This window comes from Arvicanthis niloticus, chromosome 6, assembly GCF_011762505.2.
Source record: "Arvicanthis niloticus isolate mArvNil1 chromosome 6, mArvNil1.pat.X, whole genome shotgun sequence".
Classification (NCBI taxonomy): Eukaryota; Metazoa; Chordata; class Mammalia; order Rodentia; family Muridae; genus Arvicanthis; species Arvicanthis niloticus.
This window is the reverse complement of record NC_047663.1, coordinates 100206859-100223751: the sequence shown is the minus strand read 5'-3', so window position 1 is coordinate 100223751 and position 16893 is coordinate 100206859.

Genomic DNA, 16893 nt, shown 5'->3' with positions numbered 1-16893 from the left:
GCTGAGGATTGAACCTAAGATTTCCTGCATGTACACAACCAGGTGAGTTATGCTCCCCAGCAGTCAGTTCTTTTTTGTTTTTGTTGTTTTCAAGCCTGGGTTTGTCTGTCAGCCAGGCTACAGTGTCTTGGCTGTCCTAGGCCTTGAACTCAGAGATCTAACTGCCTCTGCCTTCTGAGTTCTGGGATTAAAGGCGTGCACCACCTACATCAGACCTGGAACGAGTTCTTAAGAGAGTCTTTACCCTCATGGAGCTTTATAGGACAGACACCCACAGTTTACTCAGCAAGAGTTTGAGTTCTGTAAAGCAATAAAAGCAGTGAGCGGCTGGCAAGATGGCTCAGCAGCAAGATGCCTGCTGTCAAGGCTGAGGGTTTCCTCCAGGATTCACATGATAGAATGGTAGGAGAGAACTGACTCCCACAAGCCGTAAACACACACGCGCACACACACACACACATGGCAGGGAGCACAATATAATTTAAAATAATTTCAGATGGTCCTCCACAGGGTGCTGTTGCCTTCAATCTAGCACCCAGAGTTCCTCTTTCCACACCTCCCAGTACAAACAAAGACCTTTGGAAGGGGACTTTCCTACCTCCTGTTCCAGGAAGGTCAAAGGTGAACAGGAAGGAATGATGGTCTGGCCTCACCTCAATCTATTCACTAGCTCCTAGGCACAACGGGCTGCTGCTGCTGCTGCTGCTGCTGCTGCTGCTGCTGCTGCTGCTGCTGCTGCTGCTGCTGCTGCTGCTGCTGTGTGTGTGTGTGTGTGTGTGTGTGCGCGCGCGCGCGCGTGTGCACGAGAACGCGGTCATTCATGATTGCTTGTGACTGAAGAAACTGCCATAAGAGATTAATTCTAGAAGGGTATCTGCACAGCCCATTCATGGCCCAAGCACCACACCAAGTTCACTGTGTGCTCAGTTCCTCAAGACAACCATGGGAAGTAGGTGTCCTCCTTGAGTCCATTTCAGAAATGAGGAAATTGAGGCTGAACCGGTGAGGCCTACCTAAGACTTGCAACTAGCCAGAAGTTTGGCATTATGCTCACCTGGGTGGGGTCTTTCAGCCTGTAGGTCGGGGGTGGGATGGCTAACCTAAGGTCAACCAACTGACACCAACTCTGACTCTGATGCAGGGCCTCCCATCCTCAGCAGGGAAGGGTTCTGTGGGAATGGTTTTGTGGGAATGGTTTTGTTTTACATAGTTATTTTAATGAATAAAACATGTCTTGGCTGTTAGTTCATGTAATGCCGCAGGTATGTGTGGGGGCTGTTCGTGCACAGATGCTTGCCACTTATTCTGAAATGCAGCATGGAAGCCTAGGAGTCAGGAAGTGGAATGAGGAAGGACTGGCGAGGCTGATGGGAGACGGGGGGCGTCGGCTGGCTGTGGTTTATGTATGGTGGGTATAGGGCTGCTCCCAGCTCAATTCTTTGAATAATAGGGTCTTAGTTGGGCATGGTGATATGTCCTGAGCAAATAGAAAGATCATCACTTCAAAGCCAACCTGGGCTATATGAGACTTGCCTTAAACAATAATAACAGACTCCATGGAAGCTGTGGGTGGTGGCTCACTCCTGTGATCCTTGGGAGGCTAAACTGGAGGATAGCTTCAAGTCTGAGATCAACGTGGGCTATGTAAAGAATCCCAGCCTAGCCTGCACTGCAGAGTAAGGCCCTGTGTCAAAAAATGAAGGAGAAAAAAAAAACCCCAGAACAATAGCAGGAGACCTCTGTACAGATACTGACGGTAGTCTGCAACACAGCTAGAGACACCCACAAGTCCTTCCAGAGTCAAAGAAACAACTCGTTCGTCCTCAGCACTAGAAGGGAACACTGGGGCTTGGGGTTTGGGAAAGGCACAGAGATCTGGACAAACTCAGGTGTTCACCAGGCTCAAAGGTCCTATGTTATGGATTCCTTCTATTTGATGATATCCAGGAAGGACCAAAACTATAAGAAAAAGAAAGCTGAGTTGCCTGGGGCTGAGGGTATGGATCGTGTGACTACTAAAGGGTGGGGAGAGAAGGGAGGGAGCTGGAGTTATTTAGTAAACTGGCTGCAGTGGTTGTCACATGAATCTCAGCTGTGTAGAAGTGCATAGTACTGCTCTATTGAGGTGCTTTACAGGTAAAGGTGCCAGGCTACGAAAGCCTGGCAGCCTGAGTTCCCTCCCCCAGAACTTGGGTTAAGTGAAGGAAGGAGAAGGAATAGAAAGAAAATTAACTCCACAAAGTTCTCCTCTGCCCTCCATGCTTATGCCGTGACATAAGGATCCCAGCCCCACACAGACAAGGATAAATAAACACGGGTTTTTTGTTTTTTTTTTTTTTAATTCATGGAATTCAACCAGAGGTGGTACCACATACCTGTGATCCCAGCACTTGGGAAATGAAAGTAGAAGGGTTAGTTAGCTCAAGGCGGGTCTGGGCTACATAGTGAGTTGGAGGCCAGCCTGGGCTGCATGAGTCAGACCCAGCCTCAAAACAAAAATAGAAGTACACACACACACTCACATACGCGCACACACACATGCACACACGCACACACGCACACACGCACACACGCATGACTGTGCACATTCAGGGAGACCGCTTAGCTGTTAAAGGCAACAGGAGTTCAATTCCCAGCCTCCATATCAGGCAGCTCCCAAACATCTGTAATTGTAGCTCCAGGGCATCTAATGCTTCAGGCTTCCTTAGGCACCCACACTGTAAACACCCAAAGGCATACACACCTAACACAAAATTAAACATAATAAGGATAAATATTAAAAGGAAAATAAGTTGGGGAGTGATAGATGTTGGACCCCAACACTCACAGATGTGTATGTGCACACACATGCAAACAGGTACATCCACATCCACACATAAATAACAATAGAAGTAAAGTTTCAAGCTCTAAAGAACAACAAAAAAGTACCCCGCATGAATAACAGAGTGCTAAGTCTACCTTTCAGAGGGAGCCCAGCCCTCACAGATTAAGAAACTGCCTAGGGCCACAGGGTCAAGAGGGGTCACCTACCTCCGATCCTTGGGTTCTTGCTCCCAGAATGTGTGTAAAGGGTGCCAAGCACACTCCAAAGCTGGCCGGGGCTTTGACTGTCTGCAGCATGTTCTCCATCACATGTCAGGACCGTGTGGGCCTGACTTCCAACAACACATTGTCCACACCAAAAAGGGAGTCTGATATGAGACTCCTTGTATCCCGGGCCACTGATAAGATCTTTGCGTGTGAAAATTCCCTTGGGGAATAAACAGGAACCTGGGGCAAGTGTATTAAACCTGTAACAGCCCCCTTTTCTAGTAATAACCCCAATTCTGGGAAAGTGAAACTGTCCCAAAAAATTGGCGCTGATGTCATGTGCCCATGTTCAGAGAAAGAAGACACCCTGTGAGACTGAACATTTGGCTATTTTACTTTTCCCAACCCTCCAACACCAGGTAGGAGAGAAAGAAGGTTAGAGGGGAAAGAAGGCATAGACACTGTGAGACCACTTCCTACTGATAAGGGATGGCAGGTTCCTTGGGGCAAGTCCAATTTTCATTATCAGGATATCTTCAACCAGCAGTTCAGCAACAGCAGCAAAACAGCAAACACAGCAGCAGGGGCAGCAGCAGCAGGGGCAGCAGCTGGGGCCAACAGCAGCACTGGAAACAGCAGTCACTGCCTCTCTTGCGACTTTGGCCTTTTATATCTCTCAAGAGTCCCCAGAATTTCAAATGTAAACTATCTTCAGCTGTCACGAATTATGGCCCTCCTAGAGTATATGACAATCATAGTTAATGGCTGTGGACAATCTGAAGCAGCCCCATATCCCACATCTGGGATTAAGACAAAAATATATTCACATAACATAACTGGGCTTTTTTTTTTTAAAGAAGCCAAAGTTTTCATTATACCTCTGAAGCTGGGTGTGTTGTTCTAAAGCATGCCTTCATCTCAGCAGGCAGGAGGCAGAGGCAGAGGCAGAGGCAGAGGCAGAGGCAGAGGCAGAGGCAGAGGCAGAGGCAGAGGCAGAGGCAGAGGCAGAGGCAGAGGCAGAGGCAGAGGCAGAGGCAGAGGCAGAGGCAGAGGCAGAGGCAGATGGATCTCTGAGTTTGAGGCCAGCTTGGTCTACAGAACGAGTTACACAGAAAAACCCTGACTCAAAAAAAAAAAAAAAAAAAAAAAAAAAACCGCCTCTGAGAAGGCAAGACCAGGATAGCCTCCTGTCCCAAGGAAGAGAGAGGGTAGGATGGGAGATGACTCCGTTGAGGACCTGGGTTCGAATCTCTGTACTCATGTAAAAGAGCCAAGTGCAGTTGTATGTCTGTCATCCCAGTGCTAGAAAGACTCTAGCCAAATAATCCTCAGGCTCTGAGAAACCCTGACTCAAACAATAAGGTGTCATTGGGCTGGAGAGATGGCTCAGCAGTTAAGAGCACTGACAACTTATCCAGAGGTCCTGAGTTCAATTCCTGGCAACCACAAATGGTGGTTCACAACCCTCTGTAATAAGATCCAATGCCCTCTACTGTCTGATGCTCTCTTCTGTCATGCAGGCATACAGGGTGCTCCATATACATACATACATACATACATACATACATACGAACATACATACAAACATAAATACATACACAAATCTTTAAAAAAAAAAAAAAGGTGGCAAGCCACTGAGAAATATAACCAGTTTTGATTTCAGGTCTCAGTTCCAACTTAAAATTGAAAGAATCCCATTGTCCCAGGACACATCCCAGGAGGGGCACATTCCTTAGTCAGAGGATACTTGCTGGACTAACATTCAGAGGAAGAAGGGAGAGGCTGATTAACATTCCTCAGACCACATGTGAGGGAACCCACCTGCAGGTGAGGAAGGCCCAGAGCACACACGTAGACACATTCCAGGAGAGGGGCCCAGGATGAGAGGTAGTCAGGAAGCTGGGCCCTTAACGTGGTAAACCTGGGCAAAGGGAAGACACTCGTTGCCATAAAAATAATATGGGAATCTGAGCCACTAGAGACCCAGCCTGGGAAGGTCAGCCTGTGTGGTTGCCCTCGTGAACTCTGTATAAAAACTGCTCCCAGCTTTGCCTCGGGGTTCCTCTTGCCTCCGTTCAAAGGCGCCCCAGTGTACTGGTTATTATCAATAAACCTCATGTTTTTGCAGTGAAGCCCTGTCCGTGAGTATTTCTGTTGGGAGCGCGTCCCCCTGTTTTGGATCTTTGGGTCCAACACATGCAGATGCACACACCACACATCTCAAAACATACACACAATATGCATAAACCAAAAAAAATAAAGAGAATACATAAACATAAGGCTTGGAAAGGACCTCCCATGGCAGCAGGGGGATTTTTGTGAATGGCTTTGGGGGTGGAGTCCAGCCAGAGTCAGAGCAAACAAATAATCATTCGGGCCGGGCAGTGGTGGCGCACGCCTTTAATCCCAGCACTTGGGAGGCAGAGGCAGGCGGATTTCTGAGTTTGAGGCCAGCCTGGTCTACAGAGTGAGTTCCAGGATAGCAAGGACTACACAGAGAAACCCTGTCTCGAAAAAAAAAAAAAAATCATTATCATTAGAGGCTGAAGTCCCAACGGGGTTTCTCCAGACCAATGGAACAATTTCTTTCTCCTGATCTGAGACTTTAGTGGGAGAGGGAAAGGACTGCCCACCCCAGGATTAGAGAGGGGCAGCTCTCCCAGCCTGGGAGCCAGTAGGACTCATAACCTGAGTAGACCCAGCTGGGGATAAGGTGAGTGTGAGTTGCTGAAGACGTTCTTCTTAAAAGGCTGAATCCTAAGGTTGCAGTTGTTGGGGTGAGGAGAATTTGCATGAACCTGAGGCTGGGCTAACAGGCCAGCCTTCCCCAGGGACCAGCTGCAATGGGGCCCAGCATAGTGTCAGCCCAGCATCCAGAACATCAGCTACCAAGACAGGGAGCCAGAGAGGGCTGGGGTCCAATGGAGAAGGAACTGGTGGTCTGATGGGGGGCGGGCGGGGGGGGGGGCACAGCTCCAGGAGGAAACAGCCAATGCAAGGCCCTGAGGTAGAGGTTCCAGGTGCAGAGAAAAAGAGCCAGCTATGGAGGTGGGCTGCTCCAGGTTGAGTGAACTTAAGGGCCACTGGAAGAAAAGTGGATTTTGTCCCCAGTATAACCTGAACAGATATCTGGAGGGTGGGGTGAGGTATGATGGGTTTTTTCTTCTTGGCATATGACCCTGGGTTTTGTGTGGAGAAGAGATGGAGGGGCAGAACAGCAGGGGTTGGGATAGGCTGTGGAGCAAGCTTAGCACAGGGCCTGAAAGAGGCCCAGTGGGGGTGGGGGTGGGGGAGAAGCTTGAGATGAATGCAAAGTGATGCCAAAGTAGGGTACCTGGTCCATTCAGGTGCTCTTAACTGGATGGAGGATGTCTTAGTGAGGATACACCACTCTCCTCCTCTCCCTAGACCCCTAGGAAGCTCAGTTTCCCTCCCTATCCTGACATCATGCTGTCCCCAAGGCTCCAGCTCCCTTCCCACTTTCCCCGACCTGTGGAGACCTGGTGCCTTTGAGTGTGGTCCCTCAAGACCTATGCTCCTCCCACAAGTAGAGGGGCCCTCAGAAGGGTGGGGCCTGGTGATATGGTGCTGCTCTAAAGCCAGTGCAGATGTGCTGGGCTCCAACCTAGAGGGAGAGCCACAGAGGACCCTGAATGTCTGTATGGGACTCAGTCTCTCCCTCTACAGAACACCTACATGTATGCAGTGGCTATATGTATGCAACTGTCCCTGCTCCCTTTAGAGATCTGCAATACCTCTGTCACGGAGGCCCAGGCCCACACATAGCCTTGGAGCAGGTTCCTACTTGAACCCTCCTGGCCAGCTGGGCCTTGGTAATTTTAAAGGGTTCAGGGAGAGGCTAGGGTCTTGTTCAAAATACAACAGAATCCAGGTGCAGTGGCAGATACCTGAACCCTGGAAGTGGCTTGAGAGGCTGAGGCAGGAAGATATTAAATTCCAAGCCAGCCTAGGCGACACAGCAAGGCCTTATTTCAAAATAATATTAAAAGGGCTGGGAATTTAGCCCTGTGGTAGAGTGCTTGCCTAGCATTCACAAAGCTCCAGGTTCCATCCTCAGCACTGAGAATTACAATAAGCAAGACCTTCTCCTCCTAGGGATCTGGGAGAAAGGAGCCCCACATTTCCCAAGCATCCCCTGCCTTTGCCAACTCTGACAGTGTGTGACCACCTTTGGGTGCAGGAGGCTGTCTTCATGCCACAGGTGCTGAGGCCAGATGTCCCGTCATGCACCCCTCTGCATGCTGTGGCTGGTGTCTGAAGAAGGGGAAGCCACAGGCAGAAGAGCCTGACTGTGTTGAGACACCCTCACCACTGTGGTGCAGGCTCTGCTGGGAACAAGGGCAGGGTGACTTACAGGAACTGGGACCTCGGCACCATATCAAAATGAAAGGGATGCCTTCAGTTGCACGTGCACACTTGTTTGTACACAATACACACAAGCACCTATACAGCAGTTCTGCATGCATACATACATGTATTGCACATATACATGTGCACATACAAAGGTACACACTGACACATAGGCCCACATACGCATGAGCATGCACCAACACACAGACATACACAGGTAGACCTGAAGATCTACACACATGCACTGCACATATCAGCATGCATACATGTACAGACACACACACACACATACTGACATACTGGCACATGCTGCGGGCACACATGGGCATGAACATGCACCAACACATGGACACATACACATGCAGACCCATATGTGTCTACATGTGCATGCATTATACAGATCAACATGCACATATGCATGCATGCACCTACACAGGAGCATACCAACACATGGGTGCATACTCAGTCCCAAAGGCTCTTGCCTGTGGCTTGCTTTCCCAGACCTCAGGCCCACAGACTCCGAGCTCCTGCTATGCAAGTTGTATCTATATGCAGCCAGTGTGAACACACACTAACAAGCATGTAAGGGCCAGCCAGACCAGTGGCCCCCATGCATATCACCAGGCTCCCGAAACCTCGTGATCACACACACACAACTTGGAGATTTGTGCATGTGAGAGTTACTTGTTCTACTGAATACCATCTGCCTCCCAGGATGGCCATTCGGGTCCCTCTGTACCTATGCCCTCACCAACTCAGGCCCATACAGCTAGACTCACACATAGGTGCCCCTAGCCTAGAAAGCCTGTGTCCCATCCCACCCTAAACCACCTGCCTCAGATAGCCTCTTTCACCCGCCTAATGCACCAAAAAGCTTGTAGCAAAACAGATATTCTGAAGGGGGCTGGGGAGAAAGGAGATTATGGGTTAGCCTGGTGTGTAGCCATAGAGGTCTTAACCTCTGTGGACCTCAGTTTCGTGTCACTAAAATCACCCATCGTGTTACTCAAAATACCCCCTTTCCCCTAAGAGGCTGGGCAACCAACCGGGCACATAGTAGATGTTCAGTAAAAAGATGACTAAAGGAAATGAAACCATGTCTATCAGCCTGAGCCACTGCTGAGTCTACAAGCAGGACCCTGTGAACGTCCTAAACCCCAGGAGGCTCAAAAGTGCTCATTTTCCAGAAAAGGAAACTGAGCCCCAAGGGAAGGGTCTGTCTGTGGTCACTGATCTTAGGCAGGTGTGACTATGAAGGTTTCGGTCTAAACTTGATCTGGCTGCTGTTGTACCAGGCAGGTGTGGTTCCCTACATTCCCTGTGGGGCCTGGAGGGGACCCAGCTGGCAGTCAGGGCTAAGGAGCAGGTGCCCAGTAGCTGTGTTGTGTAGTGGGGACTGTGGAGAGGACACAGAGGTAAGAGGTGGAGGAAGGACCTGCTCAGGATGGCCCATTGACTGTCTCCTGAACCTCAGAACAAAGCACAAGGCCACAGGAATAGACCTGACCTGGGAAATGCAGGGGGCCTAGGCAGTGGGCCGGGGAGGGGATGGGGAGAAAGAGAGAGAGAGAGAGAAATATCCCTACCCATCTTCTAACTATAAAGCTTTCTCTGGCTATAGAACCAGTGCTAAATCTAGAATGTTCTTATTTGGAGGTCCTCGGCTCTTTAGTTTAGCTTCCTCCCTTCCAAATAAGGTTATAGCCACAGGTTCTAAGTGAGGACTTGTGGGGTGGGGGCCAATATTCCTGGAGGTGAGGCCATGCTCAGGGGAGCTTTCTGTCTCATCTGACTCTAGGCAGATGTCCTTGGCAAGACCGAACCCAGCAAACCTCCCCGCTGCTCCCTCATCTCTTCACTTGCTGAATGAGGAGGATACCACAACCCTCACCTTACACTGACAACAAAATGAGGGGAGCAGAGACATGGCCCTTAGGGTCAAAGCACTTGCCCTGGACTTATGCTCAGGTCCCAGCTTACAGCTACCTGTAACTTCAGCTCCACGAGACCACACATAACTAAAAAGAAAAAGAAAATTAATAACATTTAGAAAGAGAAAAGGAGTTTTTAAAAAAGGACTTAATAAAAAGTTAATATAAAACCTTAGGCAAGAGCTGCCTAGAATCTCGAAAATGAGCAGTTAGCACACATACGTGTGAAGCTTGGTCCAGTTATGGTGGCTCACACCTGCAATCTCAAGCTAAGGCTGGTGCCAGGCGGTGGTGGCCCACGCCTTTAATCCCAGCACTTGGGAGGCAGAGGCAGGCTGATTTCTGAGTTTGAGGCCAGCCTGGTCTACAGAGTGAGTTCCAGGACAGCCAGGGCTACACAGAGAAACCCTGTTTCGAAAAACAAACCAAAAAAAAAAAAAAAAAAAAAAAAAGGAAGTGGGTAATGTCCCAAGAATCCCTCTCCAGTGGCATCCTGGGCACTCTCTCTTTGGCGTTCCAGAGACAGGAGAGGTCAGAGATGGGATCCTGGCCCCTCATCAATATCCCACACAGGGCTCCCACAATGCCTCCTGACAACAGTTTTAGAGGAGAAAGCAGTCAGCTAAAGGCAGGAGCCAGGCGCAGGCTCTTGAAGGCTTTCCTGGAACCTGCCAGGAACACAGTCGGAGCCCTAGGCAGTCTCTCCATGTGACACTGACGGAGGCCTGGGAACCACTGGCCTCAGACACAAAATGTAGGTGAGGGAGCCATCCCTGGCTTAAGTTTTGCATCTTCCATGGAAGTTCTGGGACCTTGGCATCCATTTCAATGAGTTTGTAAGTCCCTGGAACGGTACCAGTGTAGAAAGCCTGACTGTTGGGATTATTAATTATTCCATTCTACTTTTCTCTTGAAACTCAACTTGTAACTGACGAGGACCTTGAGTTGTTGATCCTCTTGCCTCCTGGGATTACAAATTTGTGCCCAGTTTATGCAATGGCCTAGGATGGTCCCTAGGACCTCCTAACTGAGCCACACCCAGCTCTCTGCTGACTTTTTACACACCCAAGGAGGAGCCAATCAGACCTCACATGTCAGGGGCACACTGCCTGTTGAGAGGCTTAAGTAGGAGGATAGCTAGGTTGAGAGCCAGACCAGGCTAAGCTACCCAGACCGGCAGCTACAGGGCCCTTTAGGACCAGGGTCAGAGAGTAAGTGGGGAAAAACCAATCAATGACTAACAACAAGGCAGTGAAGAGCCAGGCAGGGCAGCGGGGCTTTCTGGACTCTCCAGATTTAGGAGCAGATGGGCTATGCCGGGGAGGGCAAAGCCCCCCCCCCGCCCCCCCCTCCCGGAGGTGCCAGGGTCATTCGCAGCACAGGCAGAAGACAGGGACAGAGAGGCTGTGCTGCATGAGCCTGAGGAGGCGTCCCTTTGTTGTGATACAGCTGCAGGGATCTGCCCTTGCCTGTCCCCTTTGAAGCCTAATCCCATATCTGGGAACCTCTCTGCAGCACTTTCATCCCCTCCCCCAGAGCACTAAGCAACAAAGCAGGTGGCTTTGTTTCCAGGCCAACGAGGGGACCAAGTTGTCTGGGAGGCAGTGCTTTGGGGCTGCAGGAACTTCCAGCCCCATCATCTCATCTGGATGCTGGAGGAGACAGAAGGGAAAGACCAAGCGATGTGGTGACCATGCCTGGAAGCCCACATGACATGATCGAGTTCCATCCCCATGCCTAGATGCCGGGTAAATGACTGAGTTCATCGCCAGGCTGTCTGGAACTGGGTTTTCACGTCTGTTCTTTGCTGTCCAGTTGCCTATTCCAATATCAGCCCCCAAAGGAAAAAGAAAATCTGCTTGCCTGTGTGAAGACTCTTCATGGAGCATAACCTACACACAGCAGAGCGAATCAATTTTATGGATTCTGGTAGAGAACTTTTGCTTCTTTGGGTGTTCAGGCAGGGCTCACCATGTCTATAAACTGGACTACCACAGGCCAGTGTGTTAGTCCTGACCATTGGGGTTATTCCATTTTACTGATAGGTCCTGGCCTACAGGTGCTGGGGACTGTCCTCCACTGTGCGTGTGCGTGTGCGTGTACGTGCGCATGCATGTGTATGTTTGGTTTAAAGTGTCTCAAAGAACCTGAAACTCAAGTAGGTTGGGCTGGCTGGCCAGTGAGCCCTAGAGATCCATCCTCCTTTTTCTGCCTCCCCAGTGCTGGGGTTTTGGATGCATGTCATTGTGCTGGGCTTTTTCCAGGGTAGTAGAAATCCAAACTCAGATCCTCATGTTTGTACAGCAAGCACTTTTACCAAGTGAGCCATCGCCCAGCCTCTTGTCTTGTTTTGAGGCACAGTCTTTGTCAGGTTTTTTTTTTTCCCCGAGACAGGGTTTTTCTGTGTAGCCCTGACTATCCTGGAACTCACTCTGTAGACCAGGCTGGCCTTACATTCAGAGAGTGCTGGGATTTAAATGTGTGTACAACCACCACCCAGCAAGTCAGGGTCTTATAGCCCAGGCTGGCCTCAGATTTCCTATGCAGCCATGTTACCTGATTCAGTTCTTCCAGCCCGGAGGCACCAGCAGGCCACGAGCCAGCAAGGTAACTCAAGATCAAAGCCACTGTTTTTCTTAGTTTTCTGGAACCATTGGTGGGGCCGGTGTCAGGGCTCAGTTGGTAAAGTACTTGCTAGCACAAAGCCCTGGGTTCAGTCCCGGGACCATGTAAACCTGGTGAGATAACGTATGCTTGCAAGCCTATACTCTAGGAGGTGGAGGCAGGAGGACCAGAAATTCAAGGTCGTCCTTGATTATGTGATGACTTTCAGAGCATCACTGCAAACAAACAAACAAAACCACTCAACCGACCATCACATCTGTGCAGGGTTCAGCAGAAACCACAGGCAACTCCTTCTACCTGCCCCACATCACAGGGCTCCTGAAGTCTGTCCATGCTCAGTGACAGGGGCTGTTCCAACAGACAGAGTGCAATGTACCTGCTGGTACAGGATGACAAGTCCCCACTGAAGGGAAGAATGGGAGAATCAGCTATACCAGACTGGAGCTTGCTCTCCTCAGTGAAGCCTGACCTTGTGGGCTGTCGTTTGGCTGCACTGATGCTCAGTCTCACCCCATCGCACAGGACACAGTTGTTGCCAGCTGTGTACCACCACACCAGACATACAGTTGTTTCCAGCTGTTTACCACCACAGCATGGCTGTGCTGTGTCATTTGAGGCTTGGCTGCCTTCCTCATGTTTGTATGCCTGCAATTTTGACCTTGACACCTACAAGGGGCCTTTCTTATCTGATGGCCTGGAATGGGGCACCAGAAGCATTAGGTGCTGGTGTGGCAGGACCCTGGGCGGGGCCTGATACAGGGAAGACTAGGCCTTTCCAGGAAACAGAAAGTGAAATTCAAAAAAGGACCGGCAGCCTAGCAGCCCTGGGAAGAGACTCGGCTGACACTGGCTGGTTTCCTTGCGAGTCTTGTCAAGCCAGACTTGAGTTTTACATCAGACAGGACCTGCAGGCCACACGAGAGTGAAAGGAACAGCTTGAGAGTGGTCAGTTTGTGGCCACTGTGTGGTTGCTACCTTGCTCTTGGCAGCGGCCCTGATGGGTTCCGCATTCCTTGGGGATCCAGTGGAAAGACTCTACAGTAGGCCCTGTCCTGGGAAGGGGGCAAGATGCACAAAGTGAAATTGGAGTTTCCAGATTTCTTCCAAGCTCCAGGACTGTCATGTGAGGATCTGTCCTTGAAGAACTGCCACTACATGGCATCTAGAACATTCTAAACAAGCTAACTGGGAAGGTCTCGCTTCACTCTGTGAGGATCTTTATGACTGATTTGCGATCTGTGAGCAGGGATATGACTGAGGAGGACATGGCACCATTGCCAGACCAACTCCCTGACCTGTGGCCAGAGCTTCATTGTTGACCCTACCCTTGGCTTCCACTGTGAGACCATGAGATAAATGCAGGGGCAATAGGAAGCATAGCTCCAGGTGGCTTGCAGTCTTAGCTGCTGAGGAGGCTGAGGCACATGGATTGCTTGAGACCATACATCAGAGACCAGAATGGACAACATGGGGAGACTCTAGTTCAAAACACAAAGACTGAATAAATAGGGGCCAGGGCTATATTTCAGTAGGTAGAGCCCTAGGTTCAATCCCTAGCACCACTACCCAGGAGGTGGAGGCAGAAAGATCATAAGTTTAATGTCATCCATTGCTACACAGTGAGTTCTAGGTCACCCTGGGCTACAAGAGACCCTGTCTCAACAAACATTTATATGGTGATGAAGGGGGTAGGCAGCATTTCCTGCTGGGGTGGGGCACTTGAGAGGTTAAGGGGAATTCACAGTGATAGATGCATGACCCCCAGCATTTAGTCCCCTTTCTAAGGTATCTAAAGACAAGAAGGCTGATCTTGGTTGCCAGCCTGACACACGTGGAAGAAAGAACTTTGATTGAAGAATTACCTCCATCTGATTGGCCTGTGGGTGTGTCTGTGAGGGCATTTTCTTAATTGCTAATTGATGGGGGGGGGGTTCCCAACCCACTATGGGCGGTGCCATCTCTAAGCCAACCCATTGTGGGTGGGACCATCTCTAAGCAGGGGGCTGATCATAAGCAATAAACATGGCTTCATGGTCCTGCTTCAGTTCCTACCTTGGTTTCCCCTCAACCTGTAAAACAAAGTAAACCCTTTCCTTCCCAAGTTGCTTTTGGTCATGGTGTATACCATACCAACAGAAACGTATACCATGAACCTACTGGAAAGTGGGATTACCCAGTGTATGTGGTGCTGGGATCAAACCCAGGGTTTGTTTGTTTGTTTGATCTAGGGTCTCACCATGTTGTTCAGTCTGGTCTCAAACAATCCACTTGCCTCGGCCTCCTCAGTAGCTGGGAATGCCAGCCTCCTGGACCTGCACTGGATACAGTCCTCCTGTTTTTCTCCTGGTAGCACAGTGGTGAGTAGAAAGGAATACACAAGATAACCTTGTAGGTGCTGTTTCCAAAGGCTCCAGTGTGGGAGCAGACCCCAACAGGAAGGACAAACCAACAGTGACCTCTCATCACACGGAGGATCTGCACCGTGGTGAGAAGCTAGGGATGTAACCACTACAGTCAACAGGAGGAAGCCCATAGCTGGCTGTTCAGAGGAAGCAGACTCAGAACCACTGATCACACAGCTCCATGTCTACCGTGTGTGAGGAGCAGGCAAGGACTCTCTTCGGTGGGAGAGTCTGACCTAGAAGGTCACAAGAGTGTGCACACGGTTGAGTCCCTGGAACTTACTACTCTATTATGCCACAATCATGTTTTTGAGAACCTCTTTTCTATCTTTTCTTTCTCTTCCTCCTCTTCTTCCTCCTTTTCTTTTGGATTTTCGAGACAGGGTTTCTCTGTGTAGCCCTGGCTGTCCTGGAATTCACTCTGTAGACCAAGCTGGCCTCAAACTCAGAGATCTGCTTGCCTCTGCCCCCAAGTGCTGGGATGAAAGGTGTGCGCCACCACCAATTGGCTTATTGAGAGACTCTTAATGACAGTGAGATATATAAGACTTCTCAGGAGCCATTCTCAGCAGACTAAGGTGCATGTGTTGCTGTGGACAGTCTCCAGAATGCTTCCGTCTGCAGAAAATGAAACACTAAGTTCATCCTGCAGTGCCTCACAGGCTCCCCGCCCCAGCCTCAGGCAATCCCAGTCCACTTTCTCATTCTGTAGTTCTGTTTTTACTAAGTACATAGAACATATAAGTTGAGTAATATAGTACTCACCCTTTTATCTGTGGCTTCTTTCACTTAGCAGAATGTCCTCAAGGGTCTCACTCATGAAGCCTGTATCACAATTCCTTTCTTTCCCCTGTCCCCAGCTGAATTATATTTTATTATATGCTTTGTTCAGCCACTATAACAAAATGCCACAAGCAAGATTGTTTCTAGACAACAGAGACTCATTTCTCATAGTTATGGGAGGCCAAGATCAAGGTTCTGGTGGATCTGGTATATATTGAGGTCTCACTTTCTGGGTTATGGGTGGCATCTTTCAGCTGTGTTCTCGTGTGGAAGAAGGGAAGAACAAGCTTTCAGAGCTTTCAAGGTTTTTATTTTGTTTTGTTTTGTTTTTTAGACAGGGTTCTCATATAGTTCAGGCTGGTCTTGAACTCCTGATCCTCTACGTCCTCTACCTCCAAGTGCTGGGATCCCATATGGACACCACAGCTCTGACTTTTGGAGCCTTGTTTTTAGGAGCACTAGCCACATTGGGGCCACTGAACGTTATGCAGTACTTTGTGTTTGTGCGTGAACTACCAACACACACTGCTGACATGCACGGCTGGCACACACTGCAACTCCTCTCCTTTTAGCTGTTCTCATAGCATAGCTACAAACACCATCTCTCTAGTCCATTATGTCACCCACAAATGTGACAAGGAACAGAGTAGGCAGAACAATGAGCCTGAGGCTGAGTTCTAGGGCCAGACAGGATTAAAGAATGGCTGTGTAACCTTGGGCAGGGTACCTCTGTCTATGAGTGCAGGGCTCTCTTACAGGGCCTGGTGAGAAGATATCTGAACACCCTGGACACACAGCAGGGACCTGACACAGAGAAATTCAGTGTCAAGTGTGGCTATTGTCTCTATCGCAGCCTCCTCAGGAGACTCAGAACGCTGAGCTCCCAAGCGGCCATTCTATGGGAGTATGGCAGTAGTCCCCTGGCTTTTCCAAGACTTTCCCAGAGGACACCAGGGTGTGGAAGCTTCCTCTTTTCCAACAGGCACACGGCATGGGTTCTGGGGTCCAAGCAGGGCAAGGGCCTCTCACCCAGAGGATGAAGATGTCCTGAGGCCTCGGCCCTTCACACATGTCATTCCCTCGGCCTTGCTCCTCCCTAACACACTGCATAGAGTTGGTTTCCAACAGGACTTCAAGTTATTATGGGCTGCTCACTTGGTGTAATTCACGTCGTGTATGTGTCTGACAGTCTCCCCTGCCCCACCTCCCAACTCCAAGAGCCCAGTGTAAGGTAGAGAGCCTGCAAAAGTCCTAGGCTCATAAGGAACAGTGGGGAAGCCCACGGCATCACTGGGCCAAGCTGCTCTATCAGAAGACCTTACGGTTCAGTACTCTGCAGCCCCTCTGGCCCCAGAGAGCTATGTTTTAAGGGTGAGGACGGGACCTATGAAGTTTATCGTATAGGCAACTCTAGAGCATTCTATAACCTCTAAAAGACACCCTGTGCCCGTCTAGAATCACTTCCCTTTCCCAGCTGTCCTCCCTGCAGACTGGGCTCTTCCTTTAACCAGGAGCATGCATGTAGAATGGTCTCCAGGTTCACCAGCATGACATGCACACAGAGCTAGCCTTCATGCCTTACTGCTGGGTGACATTCCATCATGTGTCTTGGCAGCCAGGGAAAGGTGCCAACTCTGCACCAACTTGCAGGTGACACTCCCTGCCAGAGACTTCCCAGTGTTGTCACTCCTCCAGAGTCCAGGGTTACTACACTTTATTCTTCTCTCTCTCTCTCCTCTCTCTCTCTCTCT